Source organism: Phycodurus eques, chromosome 20, assembly GCF_024500275.1.
Source record: "Phycodurus eques isolate BA_2022a chromosome 20, UOR_Pequ_1.1, whole genome shotgun sequence".
NCBI lineage: Eukaryota > Metazoa > Chordata > Actinopteri > Syngnathiformes > Syngnathidae > Phycodurus > Phycodurus eques.
Window position 1 is genome coordinate 5,628,474 of NC_084544.1, and position 26,128 is coordinate 5,654,601.

Sequence of the window (26,128 nt, forward strand, 5' to 3'; positions counted from 1 at the left end):
ATGTGTCAGTGTGCTTGTCGTGGTTGACTACAAATCGCTGTGCAATACTATATCTAAATGTACATATCTTAATTCCCTCCAAGCCTGATTGATACGAGCGTTACAAACTGAATATGGCTAAAGGGTCTGAAACATCTGCGTGAGTTTTTCCAGCTGGTTTCTTCAATCAAATGCTCTTTTCCTGCCAGGGAACATGTCATCTTAATATATATCCTATGCAGGTTCACCCTGAGGATATGCATGCTTTTATAATCAAGTCATTATATTTGTAAAAGATGGAATGTTCAAGCTGGTGTATAGGGCCTCCTGTAGACCAATCGGTTGCCTCTAACATGTCTTTGGGGAGGTCTGCATGAGAACCACATATGGAGGGGAAGAGTGAGAGAGGAGGGGTGTGTTTGATAGAGAGAAAGAGAGAGCGAGAGCGTGAGGGAGGCTGTAGCACCGCTGCCTTTCATTGCTGTGTCTCAATCCTTACCTCTACAGTGGTCGGGGGGAGCTGCAGAAAGAGGCGGACATTTGTGGCACCCCACTGAACATTAACAACAGTCTGCTGCAAGGTAAGAAGAAGCTGAGCTTGAAGTTGTTCATTTGCATGCTCGAAGCGTACACCTCACCTCATTCTCACTATTTTGTGAACAGCGCAGTAGATGGCAAGATAAGATTTGTCGCAGGTGGGCTGTACAGTGCAGCCCATCTGAGTGGTGCGTTTATTGCAGCTGTGTCAACTTGAAAGCAAGAAAAGAAAGAGAAAAAAAACACACACAGAAGTTGCAGATGACATTAAACACACGCACATTCCATCCGTGCGCAAAATGTTCGCTGACCGTGAAAGCGCGCTGCTTCTATGTGGCTTGCGCTGCTGCGTTTAAAGTCAGAGGAAACACGGGAGGCAGCAGGCGGAGCTATTCCAATTATTTGCACTGCACTGCACTGTGTTGAAAGGGTTCAAAATCAATCACACGGACACCTCGACCACGGTTATCCTTCAGGGGCGCTGCTGATGGCGGGGTGTGGGATGCTGTGTGCATATATTAATCTACCTGTGTGTGTGCGCGTGCGTGTTCACATGTGTACTCTTGGATTATTAAGAAGCGTCCCAGCACCACCCTAAACGCACGTTTGAGCAGTGGTGAACACTTTGCCTGCAGCTGCTCTCATGTGATTTGTCTCAGTGAGCTCATCGACTCATTCCCACTACTTAGCAGCCGTTCTAGTTGGTGCATGGGAACATCAGATGTGTTGGAGCTCTCAATGTAAAGTAAAAAAAAAAAAAGAAAAAAAGGCTGCTTTTGTAATACGAGATGTGTCAGAAAAGTTCCGGAGCTCAGTGTCACAAAAAAATGTATTTCGGGTTGTCGTCTTCAGTGTGGGCCGGACGATCAACCAGAACGTCTACAAAGAGATCCTGCGCCATTTGCTTCGTTCAGTGCGTGAGAAGAGGCAAGAGCTGAGGCTTCTTCACCATGACAACGCGCTTGCTCAAAAATGCCCTGAGCATCTGACAGTTCCTGTCCGAGAAGAACATTGCTCTTCTGGAGCAACCTCACTCCTAACTTGACTTGGCTCTTTGTGATCCCCCCCCCGCCCCCCTCCCCTGCCCTCCCCTCTTTCCAACACTCAAAGGGGCCATTAATGGGACCTGTTTTGAAAACGTGGGGACCACATGGAGATGGTTGTGATGACAGCGATTCAGAAGATCCTGGAAAAAAACATCCAGGACTGCATGAAGGTGTGGCAGAGAAGGCTGGGAAAGTGCATTACTTCGATGGGGAACACTTGTGCATTGTAGTTTGGATTTGAACTATATCTTTTGTGACACCAGTCCTGGAACCTTTCTGACACACCTCGTACGTATGACTCGATGACTTAAACTTGTTCATCCAAAAAACTAGAAATTTCATGTGAATGGAGAGAGAAATGTCCCCAAGAAATAAACTGAGGAATTTGAAAACGTTACAGCATATCATAGAATTCCCCAAACCCAAACTCAATGAGTGTAATGTGTGCCTTCAGGGGCGTGGCCTAATGTGTGACATCATGAGCTCTGACTGCAGCTCTGGTTGGCCATTAATCCTGTACTTAGTTCAGTGTTATTGTCTGCTCCATGCTCATTGGAAGTGTTTTCGTTTTGTATTTGTGTGTTTGATTGTTTGTCCCATTCCATAAGCGACAAAAAGTGCATCGACGACCGTCCTTTTCTTTTTCTTTCTTTCACTTCGCTCGAGCTGTGGCATATCTGAAAGTTACGCGTAATTCAAATTGTGGCTCCTATCACAGCAAAAAATAAATAAAATTTAAAAATGACCAAATGACAGTTGTTATTTAGAAAGCTTGTAAATTAGGGGACTCGTTAGACGAGGTACGATTGTAACGTAAATATGTCCCCTAGTGGCTGTGAGCAGAAACAAAGACGTCTGATTGGATGCTTTGGAAGCGCTATATTCTTCCTAATGGATGTAAACGTGAAATTATTGCCTGTCTTTTCGTTGAGTCTAAGTGTTTGAACTGAGCAAACAACAGCTAAACTATCCCAAATGACCGTTTTATTCTCGAAATTTGTATCTACTATTGTGGGATAAACAAGCTAGATGACAATAAACACATGCTTGTCACACTGCACTCCTGCAATTAAAAAGGCCGTGTTAGTAAACGTTCATGTGCTTGTGTGGGTGGAGTCATTCAGGACTTTGATGATTTATGCAGCGTGCACATCATTAGCCTCCAAGCCTGAAAATTACTTGCAATTGTAAATACCAGTAGATAGCAAACCGAGCACAACCACAATGCTTAGGGTACCTAATTCCCTTTTCGTTATTGCCGTCCAAACTACGTAGCTGATGATATTGTGACTCTTGATACTCTTTGTTTTCCTTGTTTTCTCGCTTGCACAGCCACTTTGCCAAAGGAGATGGTTTCCATTGGAGACTACCTCAATCATATGCAATTTTCTCGCTTGGAATGTGTCAGATGTGACGGCAGTGTGACGAAATAGCGGGCTCGTTGGGAGTGACTCATGCAAATTACACATTTTTCACTGGTGGATGGCTTGCGTATGATGTCATGTTGTTTTAATATGTGCACAACGTGGCGTGGCATTTTCTTGCTGGAGTAATTCCGAATGTTTCTCAAAGAGGGATGAGATTTGGATGGTATCACACAGTACGTCCCTTGAGTAAGCCACTCCTTAGACCACAACAACCTCAGATGTTAGTCTGCGCTGGGAAATCTGTTGTGTTTTTCTGAACGTTATCAGTATTGAGTATTCTGGCCTTTTACAGTGCTCAACATAAATGAGTACAATGCAAAAACCTTGAGTTTCCTTTCAGAATCATTATTATCTATCGGGCATTATACTACAAAATACTCCCATAAAAGTGGCCCAGTGATTGCTAATTAGATTTTTTAATGTGCACAAACACAAAAATGCAATTATTTTTAATACATAACGAATCAATTTCACGTTGCAAAAATGACTACACACCAATTAAAGTCCAGCAAAGCTCAATTTTACATCAAAACATTTCATTGACACTTTGAAAACTGAACCATGTATGGAAGAAAAAACAAGGAACTCTTTGGGACTTGAGATTTTTTTTGTTTTGGTCCATGGCTGGTCTCAAAGTACCAAACGTTCACATTGAAAAAAATAAATTAATTAATAAAAAAAATCTGATTTGTTACTCAATTCCTATCCCGATGCTTTACTGTCGTCAAATTAGATTTGTTGGGTCCACACATCAGTGCTCTATAGTCTGTAATGACCCATGGGTTGCCGTAGCAACTATGCAGACAACAGTGTACAGTATATACACTCATGAAAACAAAAGTATAAGCAGTGTAAAAACACAAATACAATCTATCTAGACATACAAGTACTTGTCTTGTATAGCACTTGTATGTAGACATACAAGTGCTCTGTCAAGAATGGGATCGGACTATTACAGCAATAACTTGCATTGAATTGCTTTTGAGCAATTGAAATGACTTTTAAAAAGCCTTCAAAGTCTTGAATGAAACAGATTGTAAAGAGTGCAATAGGTTTTCCTAACACTTTTGTGGGCCAAGCTTGGCTGAGTTTGTTTGGTTTGTTTCTAACCAATTAGCTTTGTGTAGAAAGAGCATTGTGTCAAAACACAGCTCAATAATTGCTCTGTTTGGCTTACATTCTTGATGTTAAGAGCTCTTATTAGTTGATTGTCTGATTGCTTTTACAGAAAAGGGCATCGACAAGGCATCATTGCCTTCTTATGTTACATTCCATCATAGTTTAGCCAATACTTTCTCAATAGCACATTAGGAAAAAACAATAGCATGTAATTGGATAATGAACACTACAGTAAACGCCGCTTACTGGAAAACAGTACTGGTTTAACCTTGTCATGAATAAAAATTGAAAACGCAATCCGTGCCAATTGTTTTTGTTGAGATCCTGGAACCATTCCAACATTTTGTGTTTTAATCAAACAGTTTTACCTTCATCCACCAGAAAATGTAAATGAACAAGACATGGTGAACATGAGTGGAAAACTAAACCGGTGAGGTTTCAACCTTGAAAGTGATTTTCTCTTGTTCTCAAATAGAGGAGGCTGTGTAGGTGGGGTGGTTGGAGATAAGATGGAGTGTGTACTGAGTTGTCTTTGCCAGATGCATCAACAGTATTGGGGTGGCATCTGTGAGGATGGGGGCTTTGAAACAAGAAGGGCTGCAGGCAAAATGAAAATGCAGCTAGTTTTTGGAGAGATGCTCATCTCCATCCCGTTTTTTTGCTCAGGAGTCCTTTAGCACGGCACCAATTGAGTTTCAGCGGGGCCCAGTAACCGTCAGTGCCCATCACTTTGACGTTCCTCCCTGTATGCTTGCATGGTGTGTTGTCTGGTTCAACAAAAAAATACATATACAGCAGAGTGCAAATTTAATTTCCCCTTGAGTGTTTAAAATGATTACAATAAATTGAATTAAAACACACATTACATAAATCCTGTTAGCTCTTTTCACAAACACAAAAAGCTGGGTGATGGTGTTTTTCCTGTCACCAGCTTGCCGACAGATGAAGTGTCATCTTTTGCGCGACAGGAAATGGATGAGACCAGAAGCAGTTTGTCGGAGTGTTCTGTGTGCCGACAGACACTCTCAAGTCACTTATAGGTCCCGAATTATGGCTGCTTAGACCGCCATAGAATTATTGTCTAACACGGACTCATTATAAAAGTGGCAGTTTCATAAAAAAAAAAAGAAAAACCTTGTTTTTGTCATACGAGTGTCCAGAAAGGGCCCCTCTGACAGTTACTTCTGTTTGACCCAGTTTTGTATCTGCTTTATCCATATTTGGCTAACACCGCCCCCTTTCCTCTGATTGGTTGCCTCCGTGTGGAAGACCCCACTGTGAGAGCACACGTGTTCGTTATGTTGACAGCGCTGGCTTGGGAGCGGTGAGGTAGGCGGAGACCTTCGCTAGTGACATACATAAGCTTGAGAAGTTCAAATGACAGAATTTCAGGCCTCTCTCGGCAGAAAAACATCTGTAACTCAGGAATGCTTGGACGATTTTAATTCATATTTCACATCTTTATTGAGAGAGACAATATTACATCCCAAATACTATAAATAGTTGGTCTGGCAAAATATGTCCCCTTTAAGACGTTATTTTGGCAGAGGACGTTGAGTTCATCAGCCACCTGTGAAGGTCAAGAGCTCTGCTCGGTGATTCAAGTTGTTCTTGATTAAGTTTTGAAGCTTTGTTACAAGATGTATTTTTCTATTATTGCGGCAGTCCCCCCGCTCTGCCTCAGGCTCTATGTTAAGAATTGAGCTAGTGCTTTTTGCTCACCGATATTACATATTATCAGATTTTTTTTTTAATTTGCCTTTGAATTGAATACATTTTTGACATTGTAACTTTTTGTATATTAAAGAATAAAAAATACCTTTTGGACGACCATGTTACAGCTCAAACACAGAAAGCACTGACTCATACCATTCACTTCTTTATGCAATGCTTTTGGAACCTTATCTTTCATATTCTCAATTTGAAAGATTTAATTTCTTTTTTTTTTTCTTTTTTAAATCATACACAAATATTTTGGTGGCTCATACAGCAAGCAATAAATGTATCCTTGATACTATACAAATGTGTGCACTGTGGGAATGACATCAACGAAGCTTTAAAATAGACTGCCATGACATCATTTCTGTAGCATTGGTTTAAATCGCCAAATATATGGACTCTTCTGCTGAACAATGGCGATGCAATCTAAGTTATTACTTCATTTTGTGCACAACACAACTGTAGATACAGTACAAATGTTGATTCTTAGGGTGCATTCAATTACACACACATCTTTTGGCAAAAGTGTGTAACTTATGAGAATGGACAATAAGCGCTATAGAAATGTCATACTTGTTTGAACAATTAAATATCAAATGCTATGTAACAAATAGCATAGCTGATGTCACTCTGGTCATATAGAGCAAACTAGTTAAGACAGAAAACCAGCACCGTATACAGTATGTGCCACTTTGAGGTAACTTTTGTTGTCTTTTGGTGAAAGGTTCGGAGAGAGTTTTATATGTTGCCACAGCAAAAGGAAATGGCTGCTGTGTGAGAGAACCTCTTCATGTTGAGTCAGTACAAAAACATTGAAAAAGGAGCTTATAAGGAGTCCACACCACCAGACTCCTTCCTTTGCATAATTTCCTCATTTGTTTACCTTTTGGAAAGCACGCCACATGCGCAGCGCACACTGCTAAGTTGAAATAAGATTAATAAGCCTCTATTGTATGATGTTATTATTCAATGGGAGTTCTGTTGAGGATTCGTGAATGAGTCGTGCTTACTTTTTATTATCCATAAAATCGGTGTTTGAACTTGAGTTCATCACGTGCTGCAGCATGATTAGTCATTTAAATGCGGTGAGTTCTCTAGTTGAATCTTCCTCACTGATGTAAACAAAATGCTCAAACTGTTGCAATTAAGAAAAAAAGTGTTTCCCACTCCTCCTCCCCCAATACAAACTGCATGTGAATGGGTTTGTGAAGGGGACCTGAAACAGAGCTTCCAGGCGAGCAGCAAGGTTAAAGAGGCGAGGGTAATTGCTGTAACCTATCTGGGTTGGAAAAAAAGTTTGCCTGTGTTCCCACTGTACTCCTCTCTGATGCACTTGGGCATGAAATTGTTTCCCTTTCCATCCTCGCAAGCCCCGAGCCTGTAAGTCAATTGGCCATCAGAAGAGGCGGCCTTTCTGCATGGGTGTGTGTCTTTGAACGCTGCAGCTGTTTGTTGGCTGGGCTCCGCTCATGACTGTTTATTTAGGCGTTTGTGCTAGAGAGGAGGATGGGCGAGTGTTATCAGCTGACCCTCGTCGCTTCCTCCCTGACGAGAGACGAGCGGAATGTGCAAGCAAGAGTGGCGACCATTATGAGCTAAAATCAAGCGAAACTGCAAATTTATCTCGTGTTCTGTCAGATATTGCTCGAGGAAAACATTGCATTCATTACACTGGGGAGCAATGCGGCAGTTCAAAAATCCATACAGCATGAAAAATATGCTGGAGTTGTGTGTGTTTGCTAAGAGAACCAAAACGCTTCCTCATTCTATGTGCTGGAGCATCCCCGGAGATATGTGTGCATAACTTCTTTGTAAATCTAAGTCATTTTTTTATGGGTAATAATTGAGCCTACACATGCTGTTTTTCCCATGACAGTTATTAACATGAAAATAAGCAGTGTGCACCCAGATGTGGAAAGTGCACTGCATTTTGTCTGATTGCTGTGATTGAGTTTAGATGGCAATAAAACTCACAGTTTGTGGTACTGCATTAGAATGATTGGATGTTGCTGTGGGTGGGTCATGGATGTACTGTAGATATTCAACAGCATGGGTGCCAGCATCGAACCTTGCGGGACACCGTTCTACTGTTTATTTTGGGGCAAGGGGTGGCGTATAGCCCAGACTGTTGCTAGTCTCAGACGTGGACAAACTGACTAAGTTAAATCCATATTTATACAGTATAGCACTTTTCACAGAGAAGACTCACAAAGTGCTTCACATACTGTAGTTATTGGACAGTTATACATAAAAAATACAGAAACACAATATATTACAGTCAATACAGCCCAATAATACAATTCCTCAGTCATACCCGCCCCCCCCAAAAAAGAAAGAAAAAATGTCATGTGAGAAGTTTGTTAATGATAGCTCACACACTCAAGAGTGTCATTCATTTAAAAACTATGATGATTGATTGAATATAAAACCCTCTCAACTCATTAGTGGTTAAGTAAAAGGCACTAAAAGACTCTTGATTGAATTAGTTGGATATTTTTAAAGTATAGATAAAACTTTCACCCTCATGTGATACTATATCAAGGTGCGGGTGGGCAAGGGGGAGCCGGAAGATGATCCCGGGCGTTATAAAGGGGGGCTGAGATGACGACCTAATGGAGTGGATGAGCAATGGCTGTCAATGAGTCACGATGAAAAGATGTAATTTGATGGATGAAGGATGGGGGCATGATTCTAAATGCTAGACTTCATCACAAGTATGGCAACCCGTCATTGTCTCCCAGCGTGGCGCACCATTCTTCTCCTCAGTGTTTTATCCTCCCACCTCCCCACTTTGTTCTCTTCTCTCCATCCTCCGCTCACCATCTCATCTTCCTCACTCCCCGCAGTGTCACCATAACGCCTTCATCCAACACTAAGTTGTCCCTGTTTTATTTTGCAATGTTTGCCGAACTCTTTACCATGAAGACGTCGCCCTATCCAGCTCTTGTCATCAGAGCAGGTGGCAGAGTGAGGACACACTTTCAGTTGGACATGCTTGTGCTTAGATTTAAATAGATAATGGCAGAGCCCGAGCGCTTGTTGGGCCCTCTGAATAATGCAGGAGGGTCCTGAAGCCATTGTTGCTAGGCGTCACTGAAGCTCGAAACGCTTGCAATATTGATACCCAAGGAAAGGGCGCCACGGCAGTTATGTTTTTTGTTGTTGTTTTTTTTAAACCTTATATATGCAAGCTTTTAAGTGGAAGTCTTGTGAAAAATCACAATTTGGTTTGTTAAATTGATGTTACACTCAAACGGTAAACACATAATTTTGAAGGTACTGACAACCCTTTTGCGACCAGATTAGTCACCAAAAGATAAATGGATTTGATTGAACACACACATTCATCATGCAAATTGTTGTGGATGGATGGATGGATGGATGGAGATGTCAGTAAAGTGACTCCACTGGACACATCACCATTTGCAGCTTTGAGATGAAAATAATAACTGTGTTGTTTTCTTCCACTTTGAAACTCGGTTAGAAATGTTTCTGCTGTCAGGCAGAAACAAAATGGCGCTGTCAACATTGGACTTTACAATTGATATACTTGCCATCTGGCTTTGTATAGTTCCCGATATTGTACTTTTATAGTGCTTAGAAAATAAAGTGCTACTATACCTTTTGACAACTCAGGATGAAAAAGAGCTCATTTATGTCACAGGTCCTTAAAATAGGAGAAGAAAAGTAATTTATTAACCATATTAGATCACATAAATCCTCTTTCTTATGGTGACGGAAGATATGGGGATAGTGTCGTTTCATCTCATGTCTTGTTCTGATGGAACATAACCAGTGGAAATGATTGACTTCATGCCACACGGATAACCATCCGTGTAATTCCCACTAATAATCAAGGTTGGCAAATCTGTCAGCAAAGTCTGTCTTTACACTGTGTGAGAAAGAAAAGGGGAATAATGAAACAGAGTTTTAATATCAATGCGGTCTAGAGAAGAAGAAAAAAAAGGTCAGTGTAAGGGATCATGTTATTTTCTCCATCTCTGCAGAGAGCCTCTTACTTCTCCAGAATTTGGGTTTGGTCCCTGCACAATTGTTTGTGTGTGATCGTCTTCGCCTGTCTCTCAAGAGAGGGAAAGAATGGGCGAGGGCAACGGTTGGGATGATGTTTGATCGCTGACCTGCTGAGTCACACTGAGTGCAATGGAGAGACTAAGAGAGAAGTAAAATGGTAGGTCCCCCAAAAATAAAAGCACCTCAGTATTTTTTTAGTATTAATTATTTAAGTGTAATGGCCCAATATCTGTGTACACTGTACATGGTAATTTCCAATTGGCCAGTTTACTTTTAATGTGGTGCATCTGGAAGAAGGCCAGAGGCAGCAGTTGATGTGTTGAGAAGTGAAGGGAGTTGGGTGAGGGGGGTCCACAGCTGTCACACGCTTTTGACCCGCTGGGCAGACATTTGGGCGGGCCAGACGTCCACTGGCCCAACATGATACTGCAGGGACCGTGACCTTTGTGTGGAATGTGACTGCCACGCCCAATGAGGAAGCAGGAATGAACACTAATTGATTATTACCTTAAAGATCTATTTTTCTTGGCCCAATATTATTGACATTAAAATAAGTGACATATATTTACTATAAGTCATAGTAGGAGAGTGTTAAAACAAGGAAAATGCCCAACGTGCCTGGAGTAATAGTATGTTGTACTGGTTAGACCTCCAGAACACTAATAAAATATGTACATACAGTATTTTATTAAATATAGTAGTTAATGCATGACATCATTTCTATTTAATACTAAAATGTTTCACAGCAATTCAATTTATCATGCTTTGATGGAGCAAATTCCCTGCAGGCATTGTTATTCCAGTGATGTGTGTTAAAAACAAATTGTGTGAAGCTACATATGCACAAAGGAAATTTATTACCATGTTGCATGTTTGCCTTGTTGGGTTGTGATTGCTGAAGTAGTGCCGAGGAGGGTATGAGCGCCAAGTGAAAATGGAGGCACGATATGTCACATAATCGGTTTGTGGGTTTGAGTTTCACTCTGTTACACTCACACACCAAAAAAAAACGCAAAAACACTTGATAGTCATCATATTGGTTCTTTGAATGCCGAGCTTTTTAGCAGTCCAAACAATGTAATTTTCCCACGGTTTACATGTAATCCTCCCCAAGTTTCAATACACTTCTTGTTTGGCCATCGTTACATTCCAAGTGACAATCACAGAGTCCAGATCGCGGATGTCCTCGGTGTTCACCAAACACGCACCCATATTTTATCGTAAATACTGATTGGCCCTGACTACTTTCAGATCAGATTAGGGAGAAAACAAGACACTTGTCACATCTCACAGCCCAGGATAATCTCATAAGAGATGCTTGATAATCAGGGTTTTGATGACTTTGGTTGTCAAGGGAAAATGGGCTCTAAAACGACCAGATAATATTTTATGTGTGCCTGGTTTTAATAACAAGGTGGGTATGTATGAAGGGTGAACTAAAACAGAAGACCCATTCTAGGATTTTTAGTTGGGTAGAGTATTCAACTTTCCCTTTGTCCTTTCATGCTCTTGACAAAACCCAGTTGTCGACGTTATTTGGTAGGATCTTATATTTCAGTATGAGCACGTTGTTTCCTGTTTTGTGCACAGTATTCACAAAAAGTATATCACAGTCACAAGTTTGAGGGGATTCATCAGGATTGGTTTCAAAAACCAAGAGTCTACTTTGTTATTATTTGCAGAATTTGCACTCTCTGCGCTGGATTGAAGTTTTGAGTGAAAGAAGACAGGAATTAAGGGATGTATGGAATTGGTTTGCGCTGAGTGTCTGTGTGTTTGTCCAAGCGCCTTTCTGGCTCAGCCCACTTTGGCCATTCCCTTTCGACAGCTCTTGCGGACCGGTTTGGATATTTGATGAGTGTGTGTGTCGAGGCTGCAAAAATCAAACTACCCCCACCCTTCTCCCACTCCAGTTCATTGATTTCTGCCGTCACTCACTCTTGACATTTTGTAGCTTCTCACAACTCGCCTCTGCCTCACCTCTTCTATTTTTTTAACGTTCTCTCCCCTGCAACCAATGGGTCCACGCTGCAGTCCATCACTCCGCAGCCGCTTTATGGCGAAATGGACAAGGTGAGGGTCGAGATGAAGCCAGCAGGGAAATAGCTGAGTGAGCGGGGGATGTTGTTGCGGTGGAGTTCAAGGGTCAGCAATGATGGAGAGCTTGAGAGATGAGGGACGAGGTCACCGGAGAGCAGTCTAGATGGAGGTGAAGCAACAAAGAGAGTGTATAGGAAGAAAGGTGGGGTTGAGGGTGAGGTGACATGAAGGCCGTAGAAGGGGAGATAATTTAAGTGAGCCGGATGGTGACGAATGGTGGAGCAAAAGTGGCAGAGGGCTAGAAGCGCTCGTGGGTCACAACATGTGGTCACCGTTTACCCAGATAAGAATGGCATTCAATATAGAACAAACTCGCGCTAAATTACGATCCACTGACAAAATGCTCAACACGATAATATATATGTAATATCAATGAAAGACCGCTGTTTCGTGGAATATAGCATACAGTTGTGTGCCGTGTACCCCGTTTATTTTGCAACCCCCCTATTGTTTTGCAAGTTTCAGGTTTAGGTTACAAAGTTACAAAAGGGAGGTCGCAATTAACCGACATGGAAAGAACAATTTCAATAGTTTCCCAACAATTAATATGACTTAGTTATTTTTTCAAGAGGCCATCCATTGAAGGTTTGTACATTGTGCCAATACAAGTCATTTAAAATGAGGGTGAACTAACACCTAAAAAGACTACAGTATGTATCTGTCTTTCAAATGGCAGTTAACACCATTACTAATCGATTCAATGAACAAGTGAAGGTCGATTTTAAGGGAACAGTTAGGTTTAATGTAATTGCAAAACATTTTAACACAGATGGCAACTAAAGTGACCTTTCAAATGTTTTAACATTTTCATGTCATTTCTATTTCCTGTCTTTTATATTGTTTAGGTTTGGCTAAAAAGCTGCTGAGTAATATACTCATCTTTGATATACTCTTAAACAACGTTAGAATTCAATGTTTTCCAACCTTTATTGAGGCAAGGCATCTCATTTTGCATTAGAAAAATCTCACGGCACACCAGCTGCCACTGTTCGTCGCTGTGGGGAAACAAATATATATTTGTATTGAAATAATCTTTCTCGCAGCACCGCTGATGATGTGGCCCACTAGGTTGCCCGGCACCCTGGAATCATTGGGTGAGATGGAAATACTCTTGGCTCCTTTTGCCAAACTTGAGTATTACACCAAACACTGAAAGCCCTTTGATATTTAATACTTATGAACTGCTGTAGTGCTTTACTATAGACTACATAAGTGTTGTCATGGCATATAATGTGTCACATTATCGGTAGGCCATGTTGCCTTTGTCTCCACCTTGACCTTCTAGTAGGCACTCTTTTTTTTTAGACTCATTCCATATTCAGCGCAGCGATCCAGGTCAGTTCTAATTATCGGGGTCCAATTGGAATTGACTTTTCAATTTTTGACGGCGTAGTGGTGAAAATCACATTGTGGCACGTCTCCCCTCTCTCTCGTGGCGTGACTTAATATGCTCGATACATTCACCTCACTGCGCAAAGGCTTCACACGGCGCATTGTGACCGCATGTGTGATGTGAGGTGGAAAAAAGAGGCTATTTTTAGTGTTAGTATTATTAGTATTGTGGGCCTATTATTGTAAGTCCCTCTAAGGTCAGGCAGTGTGTGTTTATATGGTAAATAGCTGTGTGGGTCGTAAGAGCGCATGGGACCAAGTGCATGTGCGTGCACTAGCGCGTTAAAGATGTGGGAGTGGCCTGGGTCCTCGCTCCTCTGTCTTTGCTTGGGTCCGCAGTGCAGGAAAAGATTAGAGCGGAGACACTTCTTTTGAAGTTTGGCATTATAGAAAATGCAACGGGCGGGCGCGCGTGCAGCAACCTCTCCCTCTGACTTGTAAAGTGATGGAATATCAATGCATTCAAGCTGCAGTAATGTGAGCCCTCGCCATATTTTAACATTCATGTGGTTCGCATCACAAAAGAACACCCCTCTCAAGAATTCAATAGTTAAATGAGGGTAAGGTGATAAGAAAATAAACTCCTGATTGAGGTGTGAGAATTTGTGGCCCATTTAAAGACAGGGTTGGACTGCTCTAAGTATTTGTAAATGTGGTAAATAAGATGACTAATTGTCCACTCACAATGTACTCAGCTCTAATTAATGAAAGTGGCCTTAATAAGAGTCTGATGCAGAAATACCAAGAGGTCATTTTGGGGTAATATTTTAGTCTTGTTAAATGTCACTGTCACTTAGCAAGCTATGGCTCATTGCCTTCCCAAGACATTTTGAAAATAATAGTTTGGATTGAGAGAACACAATGTCATGTCACTGAAATAAAGACTGCAGCTGCAGCTTGGATGGGTTAAATGCAGTGACCAAACATCCAGTTTCTATTTGTGTAAGTGACAAAATGCAGTGGAACCTCTGAGGATACTAGTTGACCACCAGTTTGTTCAGATTCATCAGGTGTTTTTGTTGCTCCATAGTATTGGAATGTGAGTATAACTTACCTGTCCTGTCGGGTTGTACTGTATTTGTGTTACACGTTTATTTTAGTTTCGTTGATCTCTGATTGTAGGGTGCGTTTGGTGTGGCGATGTCCAGGTCATCTCCACTGTGTTAATGAACGGCTACGGATTTACTACTTGATTGATGTCACACTTGAAATATTGCATTTGTCTCTAAAATGTACTGTATTTTAATGCAACTGCAAAAAAAAAAAAAAGAGGGACTTATTTTCTGTGTACTGTGTATTTTGCATGAAAGTGTACTCAGGCAGACTGTTGACAGTCCATTTCAAGACCTCCAATCAATCTACATTCATGGACTTTGTCATGTGCCGGGCTGCTGTGAGCAGTGATCGGTCTTATTCTGTCATAGGGATCGTCGTCAAGTGACAGCCAATCTGGATTATGGATGATGACACGCAAGATGAGTGTGAGGGCATTCTATAGTAGTAGCCGCAGCCCAAAAGAACGAGAAGCAAAACTATATTGCAGTTGAATTGTTTTAATGTTTCTCAAGTTAAATTCTCTGGAGACATCCACGCAGCTTTTCCCTACTTGACCTAAAATTCCCTTCTGCTGCACCAAAACATTGTCAGGCTTCCTTATTTCCTCCCTCTGATAGCATGCGGTTAAGAGAAAAGGTGCTTGAATTAAACTTGGTGGGAGGGAAATGAGGGTAAAGGGGGAAGTTGTTTCAAAAAGTGTTTCACTCTTTACATTTTATTTAATTATGTCATTACTGTATGTTTTGATAAAGTACAATATTATAGAGTGTGACTTTTCTTACAAAAGTGTGTGTAGCTCATTGTCATGGAACTAATGAAACTCATATTTCAAGGCGCCACCGTATTGCGTTACCCAATTGAACAGCAGCGTAGTACGTATGTAGTCACTCACGACAAACTGGAGTTCAGCATGTGCAAGTGTTCCTAATGAAGTGTCCGATGAGTGTAGTCTGTATGTAATAAACTGGCTTAATGCGGTGCTGGCTTCCCCCGTGTTGGCTTTGTATCAGCCCCCAGCTGAACATTGTTACAGATCAATGCCATCGACACAAACGCAAGCACATGCACATACACAAGCACAAGTGCGCGCACACACACACACACACACACACGCACACAGTTGGGCTTGTTTACAGTTTAAACAGCAGGTGGCACAGATAACAACCACTTAATCCACAGCCATTTGGATGACTGAATGCAACACCCAAAACGAGTCTTTTCTTCTCTTCTTACAGCCGCTGCCAAAGAGGAGGGAATATTTTTTTATCGCAATCCATTTTGCGCAACTTTAAACTTCTTTGCCACTTACGACTATTGCGGTCATCACAATATTTAAAGTCACTTCACCCTGGACTGCACCGGAATCCACACTGTATTTGTGTTACTATGGACAGGTTTTGCTTTGGTTTTGTTTACCGCTGTTCTGGGTTAAATGTCAAGGTCAAATGTGCACTAAAACGACAGACGTCTAGCTTTAAGCGATACAGTTGGCTGATCCTCACTGTTATAAAGGATAGTTGCTTTGACTAATAGTGACCTACGCAGTTTTGCTCACACAACTTTGCATGTTTTCTTACATCCTTTGATCATTGCTATAGGATACCATCAAAAATGAAATCACCCGAATAATTCCTTAAGGGAGCCACTGGTGTAGTTGTAGTTGTATACTCGCTTGACTTTGGTGCAGGCATAGTGGGTTCACTTCTCACTCAGTGACCATGTGAATGTGAGTGTAAATGATCATCTGTCTGTCATCTGAGCCATTTTGTGTTTAATATCAACAAAAAAGTAATTGAGTAGTTTTCTGTATTTAAAGGGAGGGGGGGGTGGTAACAGCACATCACTGAAGCTAAAATGTACCACCTGCAATTAGTGGACAACTATCCAAAAGGAGATAAAGTTATTGTTGATGCAAGGGAACAAATTGTCTAAGTTACTGCCACCTCCATTTTTAATAAGAACGTCCTTGGAATTCCACACAGCTATCATAACAAAACTGTGGGATAAAATCAAACAGGAAGGAAATTTCACACAAATAAACAGACAAACTCATTAGGTAATGCCTTGAACCTTAAAAGTTTGACGAAGATTGGTTGGAAATAGTTGTGAGGCGTCGCAAAGGGACTACAACTACAGTGAAAAGATCAAAGTCCTGACTGAAAAGTAAGATGTGGACTACATTTTAAAAAAATGTTTTAAACGTAAATCAGGGGAGTACGATGCTCAAAGATGGCTGTGGAGTCCAAAGATGTGGCACATTCATTTGCACACTCAGGCAGAGATGGCTAAAGTTCTCACTTTGTACTTCAGTACACATTCAACTCCTTTACTTTGTTGTTACATTGTTGATGATAACAACTGAAAAAAACCTTATTTGTTTTTCAGATTAGCCAGAATTTTTGAGTTGAGAAGCTAGTGGTTTTAGACTGGCTCCATTCAACACAAGACATTCTTGTAGCCGATAACATCAATCAGTTCTCTTAATTAAAACCATTGTCGCTGTTTTTTCTCTGCCCTATAAGACCCCAAGATCTCAATCAATTAAGATCTCAACTGCGGTTGACTTTACCTTCTGCTCACCATCAAAGAAGCTGAAAAAATAAAGAGTAAGGAGTAGAAGATACATATGTCAGTGTTCAAGTACAAAGTCATCAGAAAAGTAAATACTCAGGTCGAAGCCAAGTACCTGAAAAATGGAAGAACAAATACTTCCCACTACTGCTCTGTGGACATGAGGCAACCCTGATCTGCCAAAATCGTCTTCTGTCCAAGCAGCTGTTCTTCTAGCGGCTAGCTTCAGCGCCAGCCTTTTTTCCACTTCCCGGTGCTACGAGCTGTGATGAAAGCCGCCTCTTGAGTTGGGCTTTGAAGAGCTTCCAGTGCCTCCTTCTCTGTCGCTTCACCGAGTTCAATAAAGACGACAAACGTCTGCGTTTTGCGAGCTATGCCGTCCTCACGACAGCTGCTGCTTTACAGCTTTGATGCCGGACAGATGTGCTTTGTTTTCTGTTCAGGCACTGCTTGCCAACCCAGCAGGACCACTTTCAAAACATGTTTTGGAGGGGGGGTCTGCTAATGTGGGTGGTGTATGCGTGCGCATGCGAGGGTGCATGCGCACGCAAAGGATTTATTGAAGAGGTATCCTCCCACCATCGGATTACTTATTTGTTGAATGACCTTTCCCTGTTTTCATCAGCGGCTTGTAATTAGAGAGAAGTGGGAAAACATACTGTCGGTGAGGGAGGAAGCGCTGTGACATATGAGAGGGGAAATTGAAGAAAATGGCGAGCAATGGAGCTTTAGTAAGGCGAGCGAGTGGTGAAGGTTCCACTAGTCACCATAGCAACCCCTTTTAGGACCCATCACCAATGCAATTAAAGTGGCTTTGATGCAGGCAGTATAAGGGCCTCAGATGATAAATAATGCCAAGAAAGAACGTATATCACAAATCGTACTGGCGAATGAATGAGCGGTCTCGTCAAAGATGCGGAATTGAAAGAATGGATTGCGACGAATGATGGCCAATGGTTTTACGTACAATACCTTATGCGAAGGGTGCTTTATTTCCTATAAATAATTATTATTATTATTTCCTTATCCGACCTTAGAATGCCATGAAGCAAGTTAGCAAGAGTCAGGGTTCAAAGGTTAGATTCACCTTGTATGTTTCTTTGGTGATCATCAGCAATTCATTTCATGATTCAGTGATTGATATACATGTCACTGACCATATTTAATTGTCAGTGGTTTACTTTAGTTAAAATTCACAGCTGGTGTTGTTTGTTTGTGTGTGTTTGTGTCACATGATGATGATAATGATGTCAAGCTCGCATTGAAGCGGTATAACGGAGCTGCAGCCACATGGACAGATATTTGATACGTTGCAGATTTTTATATTTGATACATTGCAGATTTGCATGACCCATATACAAATTGTACCACTTAAGAGTAAGAAATTCTGTCCCTTGAACCATGCAGTGTAAATCGTATAAAATTGTATTTCCTTTCCTTTCCAGTACATCTTTATTGCATCTTATACTCTCTTTTAGGTAGATAGTATCATAAACACTTTATGAATATAGTCTATAGTAATATATAATACAAATAACATCACTGCCATTGTTATGTGAGGCCAGACATGTTTTAGCTAAATTTTCGCCACTCCAAATTCAAGGTGCTTTATATCACATTTTTCCATATCTGAGGCATAAAATGTCCAACTCCTAATGTCCGTCATTGTATTACCCAAAAGGAAAAAGCTGCGTAACATCAAGAAGTACCTTGAAGTAATGGAATTCAAAGTACTTTTATTTGATTTTACGCTAAAGCAAGCACAATGACGGCATAAAGGCACAACGGTGCACTCTTTTCTAATGCTAAAACGGCAAAATAATTAATGGTGGTGTAAAATCGTCCACCCTGAGGAGACCTCCATTCTCTTTATACGCGTCATGCGGTGGCTCGACTGCACTTGCATCCATGTGGAAAATGTTAGGACAGGAAGCAATGAGGATATTTTTCATTGCACATCGAGGGCACGTTGATGACTTGTGTTGCACTCGTAGCGCTACTGAGTGTTTATAATGTAGCATTTGCACTCCACTGCCCTGATCCTGCAGCCCCCAAGGGCAATCGATTCCTGCTGTCTTTTCACATTTCTATCTTCTCCTTCCATACTCGTTAGACCTCTTAATGTCATCTTCTACTCATACTACATCTCTAATTCTAATAGTTCTCATTCATCTCGTCCTTTGTTAAATTTTCTCCCTCTGTGTTTCCGCTGGCTCTCTTGTCATGCTTCCCTACGTTATTATTTTTTACAGTATTCTCCATCGCTCTCCCTGCCGCACCGTATTGTGGCCTCATCCTCATCTTTTATCTTTCACTGCCCTTGTGTTTACACCCGCCGTCTGTCTAATCACCCAATCGTTTTCTTTCAGTCTTGCTGTTTTTCTTTCGCCTTGTCTCTTTTACTTATTCCCTTTCACCCTTATCCCTCTGTTTGCAGCGCCACTGCCAAGTGTTATCCCTTCCTCCACTTCTCTCCGTCTGTCTTTGTGCACCAGGTCCTGTCTTCAGCCCACAGCCTGGTCGACAAATAGATTACATCTCCAAAGACACATCGCACATCTTTATTTAACAAGCTACAGCTTTTTTTTTTTTAACCTTCTGCCTTTAGAGAGTTCACACAGAATTCAAAATGTGTCTTCTTATCATTTATGTGCGGTACAAAAAGTTTCAAATATGAAATCAAGATAGTGGCGTGGTTATCTGCAATAAAATATTCTACATTTTAAATGGGGAGGTGTCACACAATAAAATGTCAACATCAGTGTGGCATCATGCAATTTGGTTGGAACAAAAATGTGCAACGTGTTGATTTAGTTTGAATACAACATCAGCGGCATTCGACTTCTCGAGTTTCCACTTTATCGATTTGATTGGCTTCGGTTGCCAAATGTTTCCAAACTTGCCCTTTAGCTTTTCAACAGTGAAAGCCTGTCACACTTGGCCCACATTTCTGCTCGGGGATAAAGAAAAAAAGGGAAAAAAAGAAGGAGCTGTGAACTGTGACGCCAACAGCCAAAATATTTGGAGTTATTTCAATGAAACCATCTTTGATTAGCATCACACTGTATCAAACCATTTAGCAAGAAAGTGATTTCTTGAGACATGACCTAATAACCTTTCTTTGAGATTTCGGCACTCCAGTGAGTCATCCAGTAAAATGAAACATCAACTTTCACTTCTTTTCTTAACTGGGTAAAAGGGATACATCTGCCTTGTTTTTGTTTTTTTATTTTACCATTTATATTTGATTGCTGCACTTGATTATGCAGTGCACAGCGCATACTAAAAAGTCAGCCATGAGCATAATTTAAAATGAGAGCGAATCAAATGTGTTCCACTCACTCAGATTTAGACACCATTTGATACAGCAGCATAATATAATGGCATCTATAGTATGTGTAACAATTGTCCAATGTCAGACAGGTATTCATTTAACCTATCCTGTTTGCTTTAATATGTTTATTATTGTGATTTGCTGGTAGTGTACAACAACTGCACTGCTCACACGGGTGAACAAGAGAGTTTATGTGTACAACATCAGCAGGTCCACGCTGTCTCGTTTTCATTTAATTTTCCATTATTGAGCCACCTTTCCTGGTGTCCATTTGAATGCGTGTCTCTGCCTCTAATAGTATTCCATAATGTCGACAATAAGCTAACAGATATCATCTCGCGATGACAAATGCCCATATAATGCAGCAGAAATCTGCAAAAGAAAGTAAAAAAGATGGATGGTCATGCATTGTAAGGACACCCAATCGGGATAAGCAAGGCGAGTAAAAATATGGGAGGGCTTCTTTGTCGCCTTGGCTGAGATATGACCGCACACACACATATTGCTCAGAGTGTGACACATGTGGCCCGAGCAAGCAGGTGCTTCGGCCACAGAGTAAAAGAGAGTATGAAAAATTGATGTGGCCTACTTAGAGCAGCTGAGCAGAGACCGCGGAGGGAGAGAGGGCGCTACGCTGGAACGATATTAGATTTCGGAATCAAGCAAAACATATCTTTTCCTCCTTTGTGTATTACATCATATTGTGTGTTTGTGTGTGCGCGTGTGCGTGCGTGTGTGTCGGCCCTACCACATTCGCTGCAAATGAGCTAAAGTTGAACTGCTTTCGCCCGCAGCCCCGGCCCCTCGCAGCCAACTCAACACTCACCGCCACGCAGCTCTCATTAGCCCATCTAGCACTTTTTCAGCGCTGTTTAACCAAATGGCGCCCCTTTGGCTGCCCTCCTCCCATTAAAACGCAACGGGGGAGAGGAGCGCGGTCCCTGAAGGAGTCAGCACAATGTAAAGCGCTGCATGTTAATCAACGCTCCCAAACTCCACGCAGGGACAAGCGAAGGAAGCCTCGCCCCTTTAAGCCTGTTTACTCCGGGGAATATGTTCACGACTCAACAAGGATTTATTTATTAGGGGCTATTGTATGTTGCCGACCATATTAATTGCTGCATTCACGCTGTCCTCAGCAGTTGGTACACTACAAACATGCACGTTATATGGACAACAGTATTTGAGCACCTGGTCGTTACACCTACAGGGAGTGACAATTGTGCTTGACCATTGTGCATTTCTAACAGCATAATATCTACTTAATGTGGAATTGACTGGAAAACGTTTTGGGGGTGAAATGGGGAAGTCTCAAAATCATCTTACGGTGATATTGACTCAAGAACATTTGTGATTTTTGGACCTGATAGAGAGAATTGCCTGTTGGTTCATCCCAAAGGTGGGCGATGGGGTATAGGTGACACTTCAAGTTCTTTATGGGTGTTGCTTTGTGTACAGAAGCAGTCATGCTGGATCAGGAAAGAGCCATCACAAAACCTCCCTTTAACTCGAAAGCAAAGATTCTCACTAATTTACAAACCTCATGTCGGGACGCAAAATTGGTTCCAAGGTCAGTTTTTTTATGGGTCGCAGATCATCAGAGTAAAATGCTTTATGGCCATTTTATTGCTCATCAAACAGGGACTGCACTCATGTTCTTGGCAAAGGGCTTTTTAATTGATGTTTTTAGTAGTGAATGTCTCCTCTATCGTTTGATTCTATTTTATAGGTTGTGGTCACAGAAAGTAACCAAATGTTCAAATGCGGCTTTGAAAAAAGTGTACACATCCTTATATTGATACAGAAATTATTTGGAATTTAAAATATGATCCTGCATGGCAGCGATGTCTATAACTTCAAGTAAACTTCTTTTACACTTTCATTTTACTTTAATTTCTTATTTATGAGTGCTGCTGTTAAGTGTTGAACCTTGAAGCCCCATGCAAAAACACCTTCATGTTGAACCATCATCCGGATTTATAACAGCATAGTCTCTGTGACCCCATATTAGCAGTGAAGACAATTAATAAGACTCTGCATCTTTTTGCACAATTGTTTTTTGACAATGTCTTTATGTCTCCAAGGTGTTCTGTAAATTGACTGTCTGTTGTACTAGAGCGGCTCCAACTACCGGAGACAAATTCCTTGTGTGTTTTGAACGTACTTGGCAAATAAAGATGATTCTGATTCTGATTCTGATTAAAGAGAACTGCTGACAGATGGTGTTAACTACAAGTAGAAGATGTGACCTTTAAAAGTTGTTATTATGGCAAATGAGCAGGAGGTGTTTTTGGATGTTGACTGCTACTACCTGGAGAAATAATGACAATTAGGATGGCAAAGTTCTATTTTTTCCCTTTAAGGGAAGACATATGCAGTGTGTTACATTTTGTATTTATTATTATATTATTTGATTATTAACTCATTCACTGCCACCCTTCCCAGTTAACATGGATATTTGACCTCTAAAGCCGTCAATGGCAGTGAATGTGTTAATATGACAACTTTTGTTTCATTTTATATCTATTTTTTTTTTCATTGCATGTGAATTGTTAGGAGTGCCGTGGAAAACAGACTCATTAACACGTTGGTCCTTCTCAAGAAATATTTCAACCTTGATTGTGAAACTCTCAACCAATCAAGCGCCAGCATGTCAGAATCTAATAACAAGAGGGATCACTTGTACATTTTTTACCCCCATCTCTGCTCAACTAATGTCTTTTATATGTGCCCCCCTGTGGAAGAAAAGTTAATTTTGACATGAGGCACAAGTCTAACAGATGGAGGTGTAGCTTGCATGCGAGTCCAGTGATGTGGATTCAAGCTCCCTAATGAAGGCCAACACACGCACACACACATAAACACACATTCACACACGCACACACATTCTGTACACATCACGTCTCCTAATATTTCTCCTTTCAGTCTCCAGTTTTATCTCTTTTAGCAATCCAAAATAGATATTGATAAATATACGCATCTTCTTAAAACGGCAAGTTTTATAGCTAAAATGTTTACAAATTTTAAACATTTTAGCTACAAAACATCAATAACACAGAAGTTAACACAGTTAATCCCCCTCCAAGTCTTTCCCTTTTTTCCCCAAGATCCTGTCCTCTCCCTGACTGCCCATTTAAGGATTTAAAAAGAGCTTCTTCAAGGCATGGAGGAAATAATCCACTGTTTCCGTAATCCTGCGTGTATGGATGCATTCAAACCATCAGCACACATTTGCACATATTCAAATCAGTATGCAGTCACTCACACACGCATTCACTTATTCAGACATTTAAATATGCTGCAGGGTTTCCTGGCAAGTGCCCAAATGATCTTCCCATTATGCGATAGCCAACACTGTTCTTTATTATGATACTTTTGAGATACTTACATGTGGTTTTGTATGCATGACTAAACCATTGACAAAACATTACAATGAAATTTGTCAATCAAATGTCACAAAAAACACTTCGACCTTGCGTAAAAACTTCCTCCGACACTCTTTTCCGGCCTACATAAGGTTGAGGATGAGCCGTGAGGCATTAAATGTAGTTTTGTTTCGTTCCCGCCTGTCAACTGACATAGCTTCATGGCTAATATTTGCTAGGATGACAACAAACAGCTCAATATGCTTTAAAGTGACTCCAGAGTGGCTTAAAGGCAAGGACAAAAGGTATTAAAAGTTGTCTTGTCGGTCTCTGTTACCATGGTGCATGAATGGAGGGGACAGTCTGCTGGTGAGTTTATAACATTTAAGGCTAATACCATTTCTGAAAAAAGTGAAGCTTTAGGACACCAAACAACAAGCAAGCAACACACTTAAACGTTGTCATTTAATCGGCCATCTTGGTAATCTTTTCTCTCGTTCACAACGTCTCCTTGTGATAGTCAAGTGTCAGGATTTGCCCGCAAAAGTGCAAAGTTCAAGTGAGAAAGGTGCATTCAGACGTTCATGCAGGTGCAAGAACACGGCGTGCATTTTGGGGTTTTCATTTCACACTTGAAGTCACAATCAGGAGACGGTTGCAGCTTGGCGGTTTAAAGGCAAGAGAAACCAAAGAAAACAATGACACAACATGCAGAATAGGACCACCAGGAATAAAACAAGAGTGAACTGAAACTGTGGAGTGAAATAGGCTCATTAGATCAGATGAACAATAACAAAACAAACAAAAAAAATCATAAATGAAAACTGGACTGTGAAAGTTTGCACTAAATAAATTGAACACATTTATTTTTCTTGTTAACGAGTTGCATGCAGTTTTTGTGTAAGCATAACAACTGGTATCTTTTGTTTAATCAATAAACTATAATTGTCTGGCAGAAAGACATGAATTGAAGTCAGTTTAATTTTTCCTATTTAGTACAATCAGTTTCCGGCATATCAGTCTATGACAGTCCGTAAATAACTTATTTAGATGAATTAAATGTAGACTATGTGGCTATGCAGAATAAAATGAAAGAAATATTATAAAGGACTGAGAGTGTAATGTAAAAAATAGTGAAAATATATATATATCGTGCTCAAATGCTTGTTTAGTCTCTAAATTCTTAGGAGTACATGACTAATTTGCAGTGACAAACATCAATTAAAGAAATGTGACATGTATCACATTGGTTGCTTGTTGTATAACCACAGATACCTAAATTAGCTTCAATCAAATATGAGTCAAATGAATGGTAATTTGGGGATGATACTTTGGAAGGTTAGAAAAAGAAATAATTGGCCAACTGTGACTTGTAATCGTTACAAAGCCATAGATGACTTTTCTTTGTAGTTTCTCTCTATCACAGTTGAAAGACACCGCCCAATCTTCTACTGTTATCAAGTGCTACCGTTGGACTTGTCTCTAAGGTGATGGCTATTTCTACTCTTGCTACGCAGGTGTGATCCATTTCCTAACACTGTTACACCTATCAAATCCTGGCAAAACCAAGCACTTGCTTCTTGATAAGCCTAAATCCTGAAAGGTCCAGAATTTAGTCGCACATTACACAAGAGAATTAATTTGTTATTCATTGGTTGAACCGCAAAATGTGTTCAGTATTCCGGCCTAGTTTGCATGTATTTTTTGTGTGCGTGTGCGTGTGTGTGTGTGTGTGTAGGAGCATTTCTATGCAGGCGCAAAAAGGGCAGCAAGTCTCCCTGAAGGAAAGACCTCATTCCAAGGCCTTGCCTGTTGATATTACTGCTACAAATCAGGGCTGCCCACTGCTGAGTGGAGCAAATAGTATGCACTCACACACAATCACATCCGCACACACTCGCAGACTCGACTGGACAAGGGAATTATGACCAATCTGCCCCGATACTGCTCCCCTCCCACTTTAAACTACACTGCGCTCAGCTTATTGAGAAGGTGCATGATATGCTGATGCATGGACGTGCTCACGCCCTGATCCGCGTACAATACATGTTTGGGACTCGTTTGGGTCCACATACAGTTGTGAAAACAGATTTGAGCAACTACAGACACCAATAATTGGAACCATAATTGAATGCAGTACCATTCATCATTTGCTTCTAATTATACAGGACCAAGATGTCCCCAAAGAATAGTAAATATATATTGTTGTTCAACTGTTTCTCCACTGTATTTATAACTCCAGTATTGTAAACTATTTTAGACTTCAAAAAAAGGCCGCCAAAATATCTTTCATATACAGTAAATGGAACATTGAGAAAAGTTGCTGCAAAACCTTTCTTCTACTGCATTTATTGGAGATGAATACATTTCCCAGTTTTCTTCAAATTTAACAAGATTGGTATACTGTATCTGATGAATAACCATATAAATTTTCATTGGTATCAAACATAA

General features: G+C 40.8%; 1 protein-coding gene across 2 annotated transcripts in view; it reads left to right on the plus strand.

The window, feature by feature from the left end:
* Positions 1-448: 448 nt before the first annotated feature.
* dlgap3 (discs, large (Drosophila) homolog-associated protein 3) overlaps positions 449-26,128 on the plus strand; it is an 85,349-nt gene continuing 59,669 nt past the window's right edge. Inside the window, exons 1-2 of one of the 2 annotated variants that reach the window (XM_061665276.1) lie at positions 449-560; positions 1,369-1,850. The gene's annotated coding sequence lies outside the window, so the exon portion shown is untranslated. The remainder of the gene's footprint in view (positions 561-1,368; positions 1,851-26,128) is intronic. The other variant, XM_061665277.1, reaches the window with a different exon arrangement.